This window comes from Anomaloglossus baeobatrachus, chromosome 1, assembly GCF_048569485.1.
Source record: "Anomaloglossus baeobatrachus isolate aAnoBae1 chromosome 1, aAnoBae1.hap1, whole genome shotgun sequence".
In the NCBI taxonomy this organism is placed as follows: Eukaryota; Metazoa; Chordata; class Amphibia; order Anura; family Aromobatidae; genus Anomaloglossus; species Anomaloglossus baeobatrachus.
Window position 1 is genome coordinate 945,072,171 of NC_134353.1, and position 16,071 is coordinate 945,088,241.

General features: G+C 50.8%; 1 protein-coding gene across 1 annotated transcript in view; it reads left to right on the forward strand.

Moving 5' to 3' along the window:
- OXCT1 (3-oxoacid CoA-transferase 1) overlaps positions 1-16,071 on the forward strand; it is a 125,380-nt gene that overhangs the window by 14,982 nt on the left and 94,327 nt on the right. The window lies entirely within an intron of this gene.

Genomic DNA, 16,071 nt, shown 5'->3' on the forward strand with positions numbered 1-16,071 from the left:
CTGTTGAGATCAATAAGGCTGATCAGCAAAAAAAAAAAAAAAAACACACACAGGAGATGCACATGATTTTAATGCAGATATTTTTTGGGAGTGGTATCTGTCTGTACTTTTTTTTTCTGCAGAATAAAGAAAAGAAAGCAGGAAAAATGCTGCTGGTGAACACATCCTTGGGGATTCAAGCCTTAAGGCCCCGTTACATGCAATGAAATCACTAACGAGATGTCGTTGGGGTCACGGAATTTGTGACGCACATATGGCCTCGTTAGCGATGTCGTTGCGTGTGACACGTACGAGCGACCGCTAACGATGGAAAATACCTAATCGTCCAACGTTGACACGTCGTTCCTTTTCAAAAAATCGTTGCTGGTTCAGGACGCAGGTTGTTCATCGTTACCGAGGCAGCACACATCGCTAAGAGGCCGCCGGCAATGCGGAAGGAGGGAGGTGGGTGGGATGTTACGGCCGCTAATCTCCGCCTCTCTGCTTCTATTGGATGGCCGCTTAGTGACGCCGCACGTACCGCCCCCTTAGAAAGGAGGCGGTTCGCCGGCAACAGCGACGTCGCAGGGCAGGTAAGTCCGTGTGACGGTTCCTAACGATATTGTGCGCCACGGGCAGCGATTTGCCCGTGACGTACAAACGACGGGGGCGGGTACGCTCGCTAGCGATATCGCTGAGTGTAATTGGTCCTTTAGACTATGTTCACACATTGTGTTTTTGCTTTTTTTATTTACAATATAAAAGCTGTTTTTTACAGTACCAGCGAAAGCTGTGATTCTGGAATTCTCCTGCACACAATTGCTTTTTTTCCGAGTGATTTGGAAAACTGCTGCATTTTTGCAAACTGCGGCACGTCCATTCTTTTAGCGTTTTGGAACACTTTTTCCACTATATTAAGCAATGAGGAAGTGCAAAAAACAAATATGCGGGTTTTTTTGTTTTTTTTTCATGCATTTTTGGTGAAAAAAACCCTAACTTTTTAACCATATATACTGTAGACAAATTGCATATATAATCTGCAACAAAAAAAAGCATCAAAACCGGCCTTTTTTTTTTTTTAACTGCCAAGAGAGCAGGTTTTGTCTGCTGAAAGAAAGCTGAAAAAAAGCAGCAAAAATGCAAGGTGTGAATATCCTGAGAATAATTGATGTAACAGGTAACCGCAGCAGCTTAAGGCTAGTTTCACACTTGCGTTGGACGGCTTCCGTAGCATTGCGTTGTGTGACGGATGCAACGGATCGTACAAAACGGAAGCTTTTTTTTTTTTTCTTCTTTAGGCTAGGTTCGCACACTGCGTCTTTTTGACGCTGCGTTTTTGTGCGTTTTTGGCCTCTAAAAACGCACAAACGCGCCTGCGTCGAAAAAACGTATTAAAAAACGCATGCGTTTTTGCCGCGATTTGGTGCATTTTTGGCTGCGTTTTGCTGCGTTTTTGATCTCTGCATTTTGCTGCGTTTTTCCAATGCATTGCATGGGGGGAAAACGCAGAAAAACGCAGGAAAGAACTGACATGTCCATTTTTTTTTTTTAACTCAAAAACGTAGGTAAGAAAAACAGATGTGTGCGGACAGCAAAAATGAAAACTCATAGACTTTGCTGGGGAAGCAAAGTCCTGCAGTTTTGAGGCCACAAACGCACCCGAAAAACGCGCAAAAACGGCGCGAAAAACGCACTGTGCGCACATAGCTTTACAGTTTTACCGGCAGCAGACTATTGTGAACGATCAGCTGATGGCTCTCAATAGCCGGCGGGCGGGCACTCAGCTGAGCACTGTTACTTGCCGGCGGCCGAGCATGCCGGCGGGCGCTCAGCTGAGCGCTGTCACTTGCCGGCGGGGGGGCGCTCAGCTGAACGTTCGGCCACCGCGAGACAAAATAAAGTTTGTGATTTAAAAAAAAAAAAGAAAAGTGCATGCGCAGTGAAATCCTGAGGATTCCGCTGCTCAAAACAATGTTACAAGCTGCGTTCCTCCCGCTGGGCGGAAGCAACGCAGCGTCACCCAGCGGAAGCAACGCAGGTCCTTTTGGCACAATCCGTCACCCATACAAGTCTATGGGAAACAGCGGAATCCGTTAACGGATTCCGCTGTTTTCCAAAAGGGCGGATTGTAACGGAAGGAAAACAACGCAAGTGTGAAAGTAGCCTAACCCCCTCAGATTCCGGAGTCCAGTATGACAGAGGCATATAGGAGGTAACTCACTTTGTGACTTACCGTAATCACAGGGGGCAATGGGCTGTGATAACAGCCAGGGACTTAGTGGGCTTCACAGGAGATCGTCAGTTTACCCATACACTGCAGTGCCTTAGTATTGCAGTGTATTGAATAGGCGATTAAGTGCTAATAAAAATGTAAATAAAAACCCCATTTAAGAAAAACAAAAAAAAAAAACAAACACATTCCCTTTACTCCTCTTTTCCCCAAGTGTAAATGGTGAAATCCCCGAAAAAAATTACATATTTGGCATCATCACATGGGTAGTTGCAAAATATTTAAAAGCTACAGCTCAACCCACGAAAAAGCCCCCCCAAACCCTCACACCAAAGAATTTATCCCCCTCAGAATATGGCAGACAACAAAAATATACTTCAAAGCCCTTAAAGAAAACAGAAACCCCCCCCCCACGGGAGTCTTCTTGATGACTTTTCGGAGAAACTTTGACTTTTTGAGGAGGATTTGGAGATTTTCGGCCCAGTTTTTACTCCTCTGCGCCGCTCACCCCAAGCCGGGTACCTCCATAATCGTACCTGGTCATGTAAAAAAAAACAAAACTCAAAAAACCCATGGTGGAATTTTTTACCATAACCCGTCCTGCAGAAGAAAACAAAAACTCCAGGCCCTCGTACATACATAATGGGAGAATAAAACACATGATGGATCCTGGAAAGTGGGGAAAATGAACGCGAAAAATAGTCACGTCTCCAGTGCGCTAAATGGGTTTTCCATGATTGAAACTTTCGCACTTTTCCACAGGGATCCACACAGATCATGAGTGGGGTGCGAGCATTTGTACTACTCTATAGTCTACGGTGCTGATGGAAATAGCGGAGTTTTGGACTCTCCTTACTACTTTAGTGGCTCATCTTCTGCCACTGCTCTGGTCTCGTGGTCTATGTGGTTCCCTGTGGTCTTCAGACATCTCTGAGGCACGGTCACGTCTGTGTTTTTGGGTTTTTTTGCACAGAAACCAGATTTTTCACAGTAACATTCCTCTAGTCCATGTATATATAGATATGGAGGATATTTGCCATGTGTAAACCCCGCGTGTCGCTCTTGGCTGCCGTCCAGTAGACCGTCACTGCTTATCTGATCGCTTCCGGCCATTGAGGGCTCATTGGGATGATCGGGGTTATCTCATCTGGTATTTTCTGTTTGCTTTGTTAGCTGCTAGACCCTCCCGGTCTCTCGGAGAGTACAGGGACACCTATTTATCGTCACATAGAGGGAAAGCTCCTTTCACGATCACATGTTAGTGTATAACGTCTCAACGAGCAAAACAGTTGTTCGTCGGGTGAAACTATTTTTGAGCAAGCTTCATAATTTTCATTCTCGGCAGCACATGGTACTGTGTAAGTGGGACGTGCTGGAGAAATCGGTGATAGTCTGAGCTCACTGAACAATCTGAGGGACGTGCTGCAGAAATCAGTGATCGTCTGAGCTCACTGAGCAATCTGCAGGACGTGCTGCAGAAATCGGTGATAGTCTGAGCTCACTGAACGATCTGCGGGACGTGCTGCAGAAATCAGCGATAGTCTGAGCTCACTGACCGATCTGCGGGACGTGTTGCAGAAATCGGTGATAGTCTGAGCTCACTGAGCGATCTGCGGGACGTGCTGCAGAAATCGGTGATAGTCTGAGCTCACTGAACGATCTGCGGGACGTGCTGCAGAAATCGGTGATAGTCTGAGCTCACTGAACGATCTGCAGGACGTGCTGCAGAAATCAGTGATAGTCTGAGCTCACTGAACGATCTGCGGGACGTGCTGCAGAAATTGGTGATAGTCTGAGCTCACTGAACGATCTGCGGTACGTGCTGCAGAAATCGGTGATAGTCTGAGCTCACTGAACGATTTGCGGTACGTGCTGCAGAAATCGGTGATAGTCTGAGCTCACTGAACGATCTGCGGTACGTGCTGCAGAAATCAGCGATAGTCTGAGCTCACTGACCGATCTGCGGGACGTGCTGCAGAAATTGGTGATAGTCTGAGCTCACTGAACGATCTGCGGGACGTGCTGCAGAAATCGGTGATAGTCTGAGCTCACTGAGCGATCTGCGGTACGTGCTGCAGAAATCAGCGATACTCTGAACTCACTGAACGATCTGCGGGACGTGCTGGAGAAATCGGTGATAGTCTGAGCTCACTGAACGATCTGCGGGACGTGCTGGAGAAATCAGTGATAGTCTGAGCTCACGGAACGGTCTGCGGGACTTGCTGGAGAAATCAGTGATAGTCTGAGCTCACTGAACGATCTGCGGGACGTGCTGGAGAAATCGGTGATAGTCTGAGCTCACTGAACGATCTGCGGGACGTGCTGGAGAAATCAGTGATAGTCTGAGCTCACTGAATGATCTGCGGGACTTGCTGGAGAAATCAGTGATAGTCTGAGCTCACTGAACGATCTGCGAGACGTGCTGCAGAAATCAGTGATAGTCTGAGCTCACTGAACGATCTGCGGGACGTGCTGGAGAAATCGGTGATAGTCTGAGCTCGCTGACCGATCTGCGGGACGTGTTGCAGAAATCGGTGATAGTCTGAGCTCACTGAACGATCTGCGGGACGTGCTGGAGAAATCAGTGATAGTCTGAGCTCACGGAACGGTCTGCGGGACTTGCTGGAGAAATCAGTGATAGTCTGAGCTCACTGAACGATCTGCGGGACGTGCTGGAGAAATCGGTGATAGTCTGAGCTCACTGAACGATCTGCGGGACGTGCTGCAGAAATCGGTGATAGTCTGAGCTCACTGAACGATCTGCGGGACGTGCTGCAGAAATCGGTGATAGTCTGAGCTCACTGAACGATCTGCGGGACGTGCTGCAGAAATCAGTGATAGTCTGAGCTCACTGACCGATCTGCGGGACGTGCTGCAGAAATCAGTGATAGTCTGAGCTCACTGAACGATCTGCGGGACGTGCTGCAGAAATTGGTGATAGTCTGAGCTCACTGAACGATCTGCGGTACGTGCTGCAGAAATCGGTGATAGTCTGAGCTCACTGAACGATTTGCGGTACGTGCTGCAGAAATCGGTGATAGTCTGAGCTCACTGAACGATCTGCGGTACGTGCTGCAGAAATCAGCGATAGTCTGAGCTCACTGACCGATCTGCGGGACGTGCTGCAGAAATTGGTGATAGTCTGAGCTCACTGAACGATCTGCGGGACGTGCTGCAGAAATCGGTGATAGTCTGAGCTCACTGAGCGATCTGCGGTACGTGCTGCAGAAATCAGCGATAGTCTGAGCTCACTGAACGATCTGCGGTACGTGCTGCAGAAATCAGCGATAGTCTGAGCTCACTGACCGATCTGCGGGACGTGCTGCAGAAATTGGTGATAGTCTGAGCTCACTGAACGATCTGCGAGACGTGCTGCAGAAATCGGTGATAGTCTGAGCTCACTGAACGATCTGCGGGACGTGCTGCAGAAATCGGTGATAGTCTGAGCTCACTGAACGATCTGCGGGACGTGCTGCAGAAATCGGTGATAGTCTGAGCTCAGTGAACGATCTGCGGGACGTGCTGCAGAAATCAGCGATAGTCTGAGCTCACTGACCGATCTGCGGGACGTGTTGCAGAAATTGGTGATAGTCTGAGCTCACTGAACGATCTGCGGGACGTGCTGCAGAAATCGGTGATGGTCTGAGCTCACTGAACGATCTGCGGGACGTGCTGGAGAAATCGCTGATAGTCTGAGCTCACTGAACGATCTGCGGGACGTGTTGCAGAAATTGGTGATAGTCTGAGCTCACTGAACGATCTGCGAGACGTGCTGCAGAAATCGGTGATAGTCTGAGCTCACTGAACGATCTGCGGGACGTGTTGCAGAAATTGGTGATAGTCTGAGCTCACTGAACGATCTGCGAGACGTGCTGCAGAAATCGGTGATAGTCTGAGCTCACTGAACGATCTGCGGGACGTGCTGCAGAAATCGGTGATAGTCTGAGCTCACTGAACGATCTGCGGGACGTGCTGCAGAAATCAGTGATAGTCTGAGCTCACTGAACGATCTGCGGGACGTGCTGCAGAAATCGGTGATAGTCTGAGCTCAGTGAATGATCTGCGGGACGTGCTGCAGAAATCAGTGATAGTCTGAGCTCACTGAACGATCTGCGGGACGTGCTGCAGAAATCAGCGATAGTCTGAGCTCACTGAACGATCTGCGGGACGTGCTGCAGAAATCAGCGATAGTCTGAGCTCACTGAACGATCTGCGGGACGTGCTGGAGAAATCGGTGATAGTCTGAGCTCACTGAACGATCTGCGGGACGTGCTGGAGAAATCAGTGATAGTCTGAGCTCACGGAACGGTCTGCGGGACTTGCTGGAGAAATCAGTGATAGTCTGAGCTCACTGAACGATCTGCGGGACGTGCTGGAGAAATCGGTGATAGTCTGAGCTCACTGAACGATCTGCGGGACGTGCTGGAGAAATCAGTGATAGTCTGAGCTCACTGAATGATCTGCGGGACTTGCTGGAGAAATCAGTGATAGTCTGAGCTCACTGAACGATCTGCGAGACGTGCTGCAGAAATCAGTGATAGTCTGAGCTCACTGAACGATCTGCGGGACGTGCTGGAGAAATCGGTGATAGTCTGAGCTCGCTGACCGATCTGCGGGACGTGTTGCAGAAATCGGTGATAGTCTGAGCTCACTGAACGATCTGCGGGACGTGCTGGAGAAATCAGTGATAGTCTGAGCTCACGGAACGGTCTGCGGGACTTGCTGGAGAAATCAGTGATAGTCTGAGCTCACTGAACGATCTGCGGGACGTGCTGGAGAAATCGGTGATAGTCTGAGCTCACTGAACGATCTGCGGGACGTGCTGCAGAAATCGGTGATAGTCTGAGCTCACTGAACGATCTGCGGGACGTGCTGCAGAAATCGGTGATAGTCTGAGCTCACTGAACGATCTGCGGGACGTGCTGCAGAAATCAGTGATAGTCTGAGCTCACTGACCGATCTGCGGGACGTGCTGCAGAAATCAGTGATAGTCTGAGCTCACTGAACGATCTGCGGGACGTGCTGCAGAAATTGGTGATAGTCTGAGCTCACTGAACGATCTGCGGTACGTGCTGCAGAAATCGGTGATAGTCTGAGCTCACTGAACGATTTGCGGTACGTGCTGCAGAAATCGGTGATAGTCTGAGCTCACTGAACGATCTGCGGTACGTGCTGCAGAAATCAGCGATAGTCTGAGCTCACTGACCGATCTGCGGGACGTGCTGCAGAAATTGGTGATAGTCTGAGCTCACTGAACGATCTGCGGGACGTGCTGCAGAAATCGGTGATAGTCTGAGCTCACTGAGCGATCTGCGGTACGTGCTGCAGAAATCAGCGATAGTCTGAGCTCACTGAACGATCTGCGGTACGTGCTGCAGAAATCAGCGATAGTCTGAGCTCACTGACCGATCTGCGGGACGTGCTGCAGAAATTGGTGATAGTCTGAGCTCACTGAACGATCTGCGAGACGTGCTGCAGAAATCGGTGATAGTCTGAGCTCACTGAACGATCTGCGGGACGTGCTGCAGAAATCGGTGATAGTCTGAGCTCACTGAACGATCTGCGGGACGTGCTGCAGAAATCGGTGATAGTCTGAGCTCAGTGAACGATCTGCGGGACGTGCTGCAGAAATCAGCGATAGTCTGAGCTCACTGACCGATCTGCGGGACGTGTTGCAGAAATTGGTGATAGTCTGAGCTCACTGAACGATCTGCGGGACGTGCTGCAGAAATCGGTGATGGTCTGAGCTCACTGAACGATCTGCGGGACGTGCTGGAGAAATCGCTGATAGTCTGAGCTCACTGAACGATCTGCGGGACGTGTTGCAGAAATTGGTGATAGTCTGAGCTCACTGAACGATCTGCGAGACGTGCTGCAGAAATCGGTGATAGTCTGAGCTCACTGAACGATCTGCGGGACGTGTTGCAGAAATTGGTGATAGTCTGAGCTCACTGAACGATCTGCGAGACGTGCTGCAGAAATCGGTGATAGTCTGAGCTCACTGAACGATCTGCGGGACGTGCTGCAGAAATCGGTGATAGTCTGAGCTCACTGAACGATCTGCGGGACGTGCTGCAGAAATCAGTGATAGTCTGAGCTCACTGAACGATCTGCGGGACGTGCTGCAGAAATCGGTGATAGTCTGAGCTCAGTGAATGATCTGCGGGACGTGCTGCAGAAATCAGCGATAGTCTGAGCTCACTGAACGATCTGCGGGACGTGCTGGAGAAATCGGTGATAGTCTGAGCTCACTGAACGATCTGCTGGACGTGCTGGAGAAATCAGTGATAGTCTGAGCTCACGGAACGGTCTGCGGGACTTGCTGGAGAAATCAGTGATAGTCTGAGCTCACTGAACGATCTGCGGGACGTGCTGGAGAAATCGGTGATAGTCTGAGCTCACTGAACGATCTGCGGGACGTGCTGGAGAAATCAGTGATAGTCTGAGCTCACTGAATGATCTGCGGGACTTGCTGGAGAAATCAGTGATAGTCTGAGCTCACTGAACGATCTGCGAGACGTGCTGCAGAAATCAGTGATAGTCTGAGCTCACTGAACGATCTGCGGGACGTGCTGGAGAAATCGGTGATAGTCTGAGCTCACTGAACGATCTGCGGGACGTGTTGCAGAAATCGGTGATAGTCTGAGCTCACTGAACGATCTGCGGGACGTGCTGGAGAAATCAGTGATAGTCTGAGCTGACGGAACGGTCTGCGGGACTTGCTGGAGAAATCAGTGATAGTCTGAGCTCACTGAACGATCTGCGGGACGTGCTGGAGAAATCGGTGATAGTCTGAGCTCACTGAACGATCTGCGGGACAAGCTGGAGAAATCAGTGATAGTCTGAGCTCACTGAACGATCTGCGGGACGTGCTGGAGAAATCGGTGATAGTCTGAGCTCACTGAACGATCTGCGGGACGTGCTGCAGAAATCAGTGATAGTCTGAGCTCACTGAACGATCTGCGGGACGTGCTGGAGAAATCGGTGATAGTCTGAGCTCACTGAACGATCTGCGGGACGTGTTGCAGAAATCGGTGATAGTCTGAGCTCACTGAACGATCTGCGGGACGTGCTGGAGAAATCAGTGATAGTCTGAGCTCACGGAACGGTCTGCGGGACTTGCTGGAGAAATCAGTGATAGTCTGAGCTCACTGAACGATCTGCGGGACGTGCTGGAGAAATCGGTGATAGTCTGAGCTCACTGAACGATCTGCGGGACAAGCTGGAGAAATCAGTGATAGTCTGAGCTCACTGAACGATCTGCGGGACGTGCTGCAGAAATCGGTGATAGTCTGAGCTCACTGAACGATCTGCGGGACGTGCTGCAGAAATCGGTGATAGTCTGAGCTCACTGAACGATCTGCGGGACGTGCTGAAGAAATCGGTGATAGTCTGAGCTCACTGAACGATCTGCGGGACGTGCTGAAGAAATCGGTGATAGTCTGAGCTCACTGAACGATCTGCGGGACGTGCTGCATAAATCGGTGATAGTCTGAGCTCACTGAACGATCTGCGGGACGTGCTGCAGAAATCAGTGATAGTCTGAGCTCACTGAACGATCTGCGGGACAAGCTGGAGAAATCAGTGATAGTCTGAGCTCACTGAACGATCTGCGGGACGTGCTGCAGAAATCGGTGATAGTCTGAGCTCACTGAACGATCTGCGGGACGTGCTGAAGAAATCGGTGATAGTCTGAGCTCACTGAACGATCTGCGGGACGTGCTGCAGAAATCGGTGATAGTCTGAGCTCACTGAACGATCTGCGGGACGTGCTGCAGAAATCGGTGATAGTCTGAGCTCAATGAACGATCTGCGGGACGTGCTGCAGAAATCGGTGATAGTCTGAGCTCACTGAACGATCTGCGGGACGTGCTGGAGAAATCGGTGATAGTCTGAGCTCACTGAACGATCTGCGGGACGTGCTGGAGAAATCAGTGATAGTCTGAGCTCACGGAACGGTCTGCGGGACGTGCTGCAGAAATCAGTGATAGTCTGAGCTCACTGAACGATCTGCGAGACGTGCTGCAGAAATCGGTGATAGTCTGAGCTCACTGAACGATCTGCGGAACGTGCTGCAGAAATCGGTGATAGTCTGAGCTCACTGAACGATCTGCGGGACGCGCTGCAGAAATCGGTGATAGTCTGAGCTCACTGAACGATCTGCGGGACGTGCTGCATAAATCAGTGATAGTCTGAGCTCACTGAATGATCTGCAGGACGTGCTGCAGAAATCGGTGATAGTCTGAGCTCACTGAACGATCTGCGGGACGTGCTGCAGAAATCGGTGATAGTCTGAGCTCAGTGAATGATCTGCGGGACGTGCTGCAGAAATCAGTGATAGTCTGAGCTCACTGAACGATCTGCGGGACGTGCTGGAGAAATCGGTGATAGTCTGAGCTCACTGAACGATCTGCGGGACGTGCTGGAGAAATCAGTGATAGTCTGAGCTCACGGAACGGTCTGCGGGACGTGCTGCAGAAATCAGTGATAGTCTGAGCTCACTGAACGATCTGCGGGACGTGCTGGAGAAATCGGTGATAGTCTGAGCTCACTGAACGATCTGCGGGACGTGCTGGAGAAATCAGTGATAGTCTGAGCTCACGGAACGGTCTGCGGAACGTGCTGCAGAAATCGGTGATAGTCTGAGCTCACTGAACGATTTGCGGTACGTGCTGCAGAAATCGGTGATAGTCTGAGCTCACTGAACGATCTGCGGTACGTGCTGCAGAAATCAGCGATAGTCTGAGCTCACTGACCGATCTGCGGGACGTGCTGCAGAAATTGGTGATAGTCTGAGCTCACTGAATGATCTGCGGGACGTGCTGCAGAAATCGGTGATAGTCTGAGCTCACTGAGCGATCTGCGGTACGTGCTGCAGAAATCAGCGATAGTCTGAGCTCACTGAACGATCTGCGGAACGTGCTGCAGAAATCAGCGATAGTCTGAGCTCACTGACCGATCTGCGGGACGTGTTGCAGAAATTGGTGATAGTCTGAGCTCACTGAACGATCTGCGGGACGTGCTGCAGAAATCGGTGATAGTCTGAGCTCACTGAACGATCTGCGGGACGTGCTGCAGAAATCGGTGATAGTCTGAGCTCAGTGAACGATCTGCGGGACGTGCTGCAGAAATCAGCGATAGTCTGAGCTCACTGACCGATCTGCGGGACGTGTTGCAGAAATTGGTGATAGTCTGAGCTCACTGAACGATCTGCGAGACGTGCTGCAGAAATCGGTGATAGTCTGAGCTCACTGAACGATCTGCGGGACGTGCTGGAGAAATAGGCGATAGTCTGAGCTCACTGAACGATCTGCGGGACGTGTTGCAGAAATTGGTGATAGTCTGAGCTCACTGAACGATCTGCGAGACGTGCTGCAGAAATCGGTGATAGTCTGAGCTCACTGAACGATCTGCGGGACGTGCTGCAGAAATCGGTGATAGTCTGAGCTCACTGAACGATCTGCGGGACGTGCTGCAGAAATCGGTGATAGTCTGAGCTCACTGAACGATCTGCGGGACGTGCTGCAGAAATCGGTGATAGTCTGAGCTCAGTGAACGATCTGCGGGACGTGCTGAAGAAATCAGTGATAGTCTGAGCTCACTGAACGATCTGCGGGACAAGCTGGAGAAATCAGTGATAGTCTGAGCTCACTGAACGATCTGCGGGACGTGCTGCAGAAATCGGTGATAGTCTGAGCTCACTGAACGATCTGCGGGACGTGCTGCAGAAATCGGTGATAGTCTGAGCTCACTGAACGATCTGCGGGACGTGCTGAAGAAATCGGTGATAGTCTGAGCTCACTGAACGATCTGCGGGACGTGCTGCATAAATCGGTGATAGTCTGAGCTCACTGAACGATCTGCGGGACGTGCTGCAGAAATCAGTGATAGTCTGAGCTCACTGAACGATCTGCGGGACAAGCTGGAGAAATCAGTGATAGTCTGAGCTCACTGAATGATCTGCGGGACGTGCTGCAGAAATCGGTGATAGTCTGAGCTCACTGAACGATCTGCGGGACGTGCTGCAGAAATCGGTGATAGTCTGAGCTCACTGAACGATCTGCGGGACGTGCTGAAGAAATCGGTGATAGTCTGAGCTCACTGAACGATCTGCGGGACGTGCTGAAGAAATCGGTGATAGTCTGAGCTCACTGAACGATCTGCGGGACGTGCTGCATAAATCGGTGATAGTCTGAGCTCACTGAACGATCTGCGGGACGTGTTGCAGAAATCGGTGATAGTCTGAGCTCACTGAACGATCTGCGGGACGTGCTGCAGAAATCAGTGATAGTCTGAGCTCACTGAACGATCTGCGGGACAAGCTGGAGAAATCAGTGATAGTCTGAGCTCACTGAACGATCTGCGGGACGTGCTGCAGAAATCGGTGATAGTCTGAGCTCACTGAACGATCTGCGGGACGTGCTGCAGAAATCGGTGATAGTCTGAGCTCACTGAACGATCTGCGGGACGTGCTGAAGAAATCGGTGATAGTCTGAGCTCACTGAACGATCTGCGGGACGTGCTGAAGAAATCGGTGATAGTCTGAGCTCACTGAACGATCTGCGGGACGTGCTGCATAAATCGGTGATAGTCTGAGCTCACTGAACGATCTGCGGGACGTGCTGCAGAAATCAGTGATAGTCTGAGCTCACTGAACGATCTGCGGGACAAGCTGGAGAAATCAGTGATAGTCTGAGCTCACTGAATGATCTGCGGGACGTGCTGCAGAAATCGGTGATAGTCTGAGCTCACTGAACGATCTGCGGGACGTGCTGGAGAAATCGGTGATAGTCTGAGCTCACTGAACGATCTGCGGGACGTGCTGGAGAAATCGGTGATAGTCTGAGCTCACTGAACGATCTGCGGGACGTGCTGGAGAAATCAGTGATAGTCTGAGCTCACGGAACGGTCTGCGGGACGTGCTGCAGAAATCAGTGATAGTCTGAGCTCACTGAACGATCTGCGAGACGTGCTGCAGAAATCGGTGATAGTCTGAGCTCACTGAACGATCTGCGGAACGTGCTGCAGAAATCGGTGATAGTCTGAGCTCACTGAACGATCTGCGGGATGTGCTGCATAAATCAGTGATAGTCTGAGCTCACTGAATGATCTGCGGGACGTGCTGCAGAAATCGGTGATAGTCTGAGCTCGCTGACCGATCTGCGGGACGTGTTGCAGAAATCGGTGATAGTCTGAGCTCACTGAACGATCTGCGGGACGTGCTGCAGAAATCGGTGATAGTCTGAGCTCACTGAACGATCTGCGGGACGTGCTGAAGAAATCGGTGATAGTCTGAGCTCACTGAACGATTTGCGGGACGCGCTGCAGAAATCGGTGATAGTCTGAGCTCACTGAACGATCTGCGGGATGTGCTGCATAAATCAGTGATAGTCTGAGCTCACTGAATGATCTGCGGGACGTGCTGCAGAAATCGGTGATAGTCTGAGCTCGCTGACCGATCTGCGGGACGTGTTGCAGAAATCGGTGATAGTCTGAGCTCACTGAACGATCTGCGGGACGTGCTGCAGAAATCGGTGATAGTCTGAGCTCACTGAACGATCTGCGGGACGTGCTGAAGAAATCGGTGATAGTCTGAGCTCACTGAACGATCTGCGGGATGTGCTGAAGAAATCGGTGATAGTCTGAGCTCACTGAACGATCTGCGGGACGTGCTGCATAAATCGGTGATAGTCTGAGCTCACTGAACGATCTGCGGGACGTGCTGCAGAAATCGGTGATAGTCTGAGCTCAGTGAATGATCTGCGGGACGTGCTGCAGAAATCAGTGATAGTCTGAGCTCACTGAACGATCTGCGGGACGTGCTGGAGAAATCGGTGATAGTCTGAGCTCACTGAACGATCTGCGGGACGTGCTGCAGAAATCAGTGATAGTCTGAGCTCACTGAATGATTTGCGGGACGTGCTGCAGAAATCGGTGATAGTCTGAGCTCACTGAATGATCTGCGGGACTTGCTGGAGAAATCGGTGATAGTCTGAGCTCACTGAACGATCTGCGGAAGGTGCTGGAGAAATCGGTGATAGTCTGAGCTCACTGAACGATCTGCGGGACGTGCTGCAGAAATCGGTGATAGTCTGAGCTCACTGAACGATCTGCGGGACGTGCTGCAGAAATCGGTGATAGTCTGAGCTCACTGAACGATCTGCGGGACGTGCTGCAGAAATCGGTGATAGTCTGAGCTCACTGAACGATCTGCGGGACGTGCTGAAGAAATCGGTGATAGTCTGAGCTCACTGAACGATCTGCGGGATGTGCTGAAGAAATCGGTGATAGTCTGAGCTCACTGAACGATCTGCGGGACGTGCTGAAGAAATCGGTGATAGTCTGAGCTCACTGAACGATCTGCGGGATGTGCTGAAGAAATCGGTGATAGTCTGAGCTCACTGAACGATCTGCGGGATGTGCTGAAGAAATCGGTGATAGTCTGAGCTCACTGAACGATCTGCGGGACGTGCTGCAGAAATCGGTGATAGTCTGAGCTCAGTGAATGATCTGCGGGACGTGCTGCATAAATCGGTGATAGTCTGAGCTCACTGAACGATCTGCGGGACGTGCTGCATAAATCGGTGATAGTCTGAGCTCACTGAACGATCTGCGGGACGTGCTGCAGAAATCGGTGATAGTCTGAGCTCAGTGAATGATCTGCGGGACGTGCTGCAGAAATCAGTGATAGTCTGAGCTCACTGAACGATCTGCGGGACGTGCTGGAGAAATCGGTGATAGTCTGAGCTCACTGAACGATCTGCGGGACGTGCTGCAGAAATCAGTGATAGTCTGAGCTCACTGAATGATTTGCGGGACGTGCTGCAGAAATCGGTGATAGTCTGAGCTCACTGAATGATCTGCGGGACTTGCTGGAGAAATCAGTGATAGTCTGAGCTCACTGAATGATTTGCGGGACGTGCTGCAGAAATCGGTGATAGTCTGAGCTCACTGAATGATCTGCGGGACTTGCTGGAGAAATCGGTGATAGTCTGAGCTCACTGAATGATTTGCGGGACGTGCTGCAGAAATCAGTGATAGTCTGAGCTCACTGAATGATCTGCGGGACTTGCTGGAGAAATCGGTGATAGTCTGAGCTCACTGAACGATCTGCGGAAGGTGCTGGAGAAATCGGTGATAGTCTGAGCTCACTGAACGATCTGCGGGACGTGCTGCAGAAATCGGTGATAGTCTGAGCTCACTGAACGATCTGCGGGACGTGCTGCAGAAATCGGTGATAGTCTGAGCTCACTGAACGATCTGTTACTGATTGTTCTCTGCCTGAATATACAGGCTCCTAACCTCTTCCCAGCATCCGCCTTACACGTGTGCCGCAGCTCCTAAGTGGGTGTATTGAGCAGGCTCAAAGGCTGCGCCGCCCTACAGCCAGCAGATAATGGCTGGGATACACAGCCGGGTTTTGCTCTAGTAGCCGCGGGTAGAATAGAGGACCGCCCACTGCTGTTAACCACCTAAATACCACTGTCCATTACTGCGGGCTTCGAGGTGCACACTTTTCCACGCATCCATCAACCATGCACGACACAATTGCCAAGGCATAATACTGCTTCCACCATGCCTCACTGTGGGGAGGCGTATGTTCTCGAGATGCACAGGGTTGGCTTTGCCAAAAAGTTACACCTCAGTCTCATCAGACCCTTATACATTTCCCACCTGCTTTTGCCAGACTTATTGGTGGTTTTGGCAAAACATATCTGGGCTTGGTTGTTTTTCTTTGTGAGATAAAGTTTCCGTCTCTTCCCCATGGCCCAGACAGATGAAGAACATGTGTGGCCTTTTTCTTCCCTATAGATGAAGAACATGGGAGATTGTTGTCACACAACCAGGAGTGGCCAGAAATT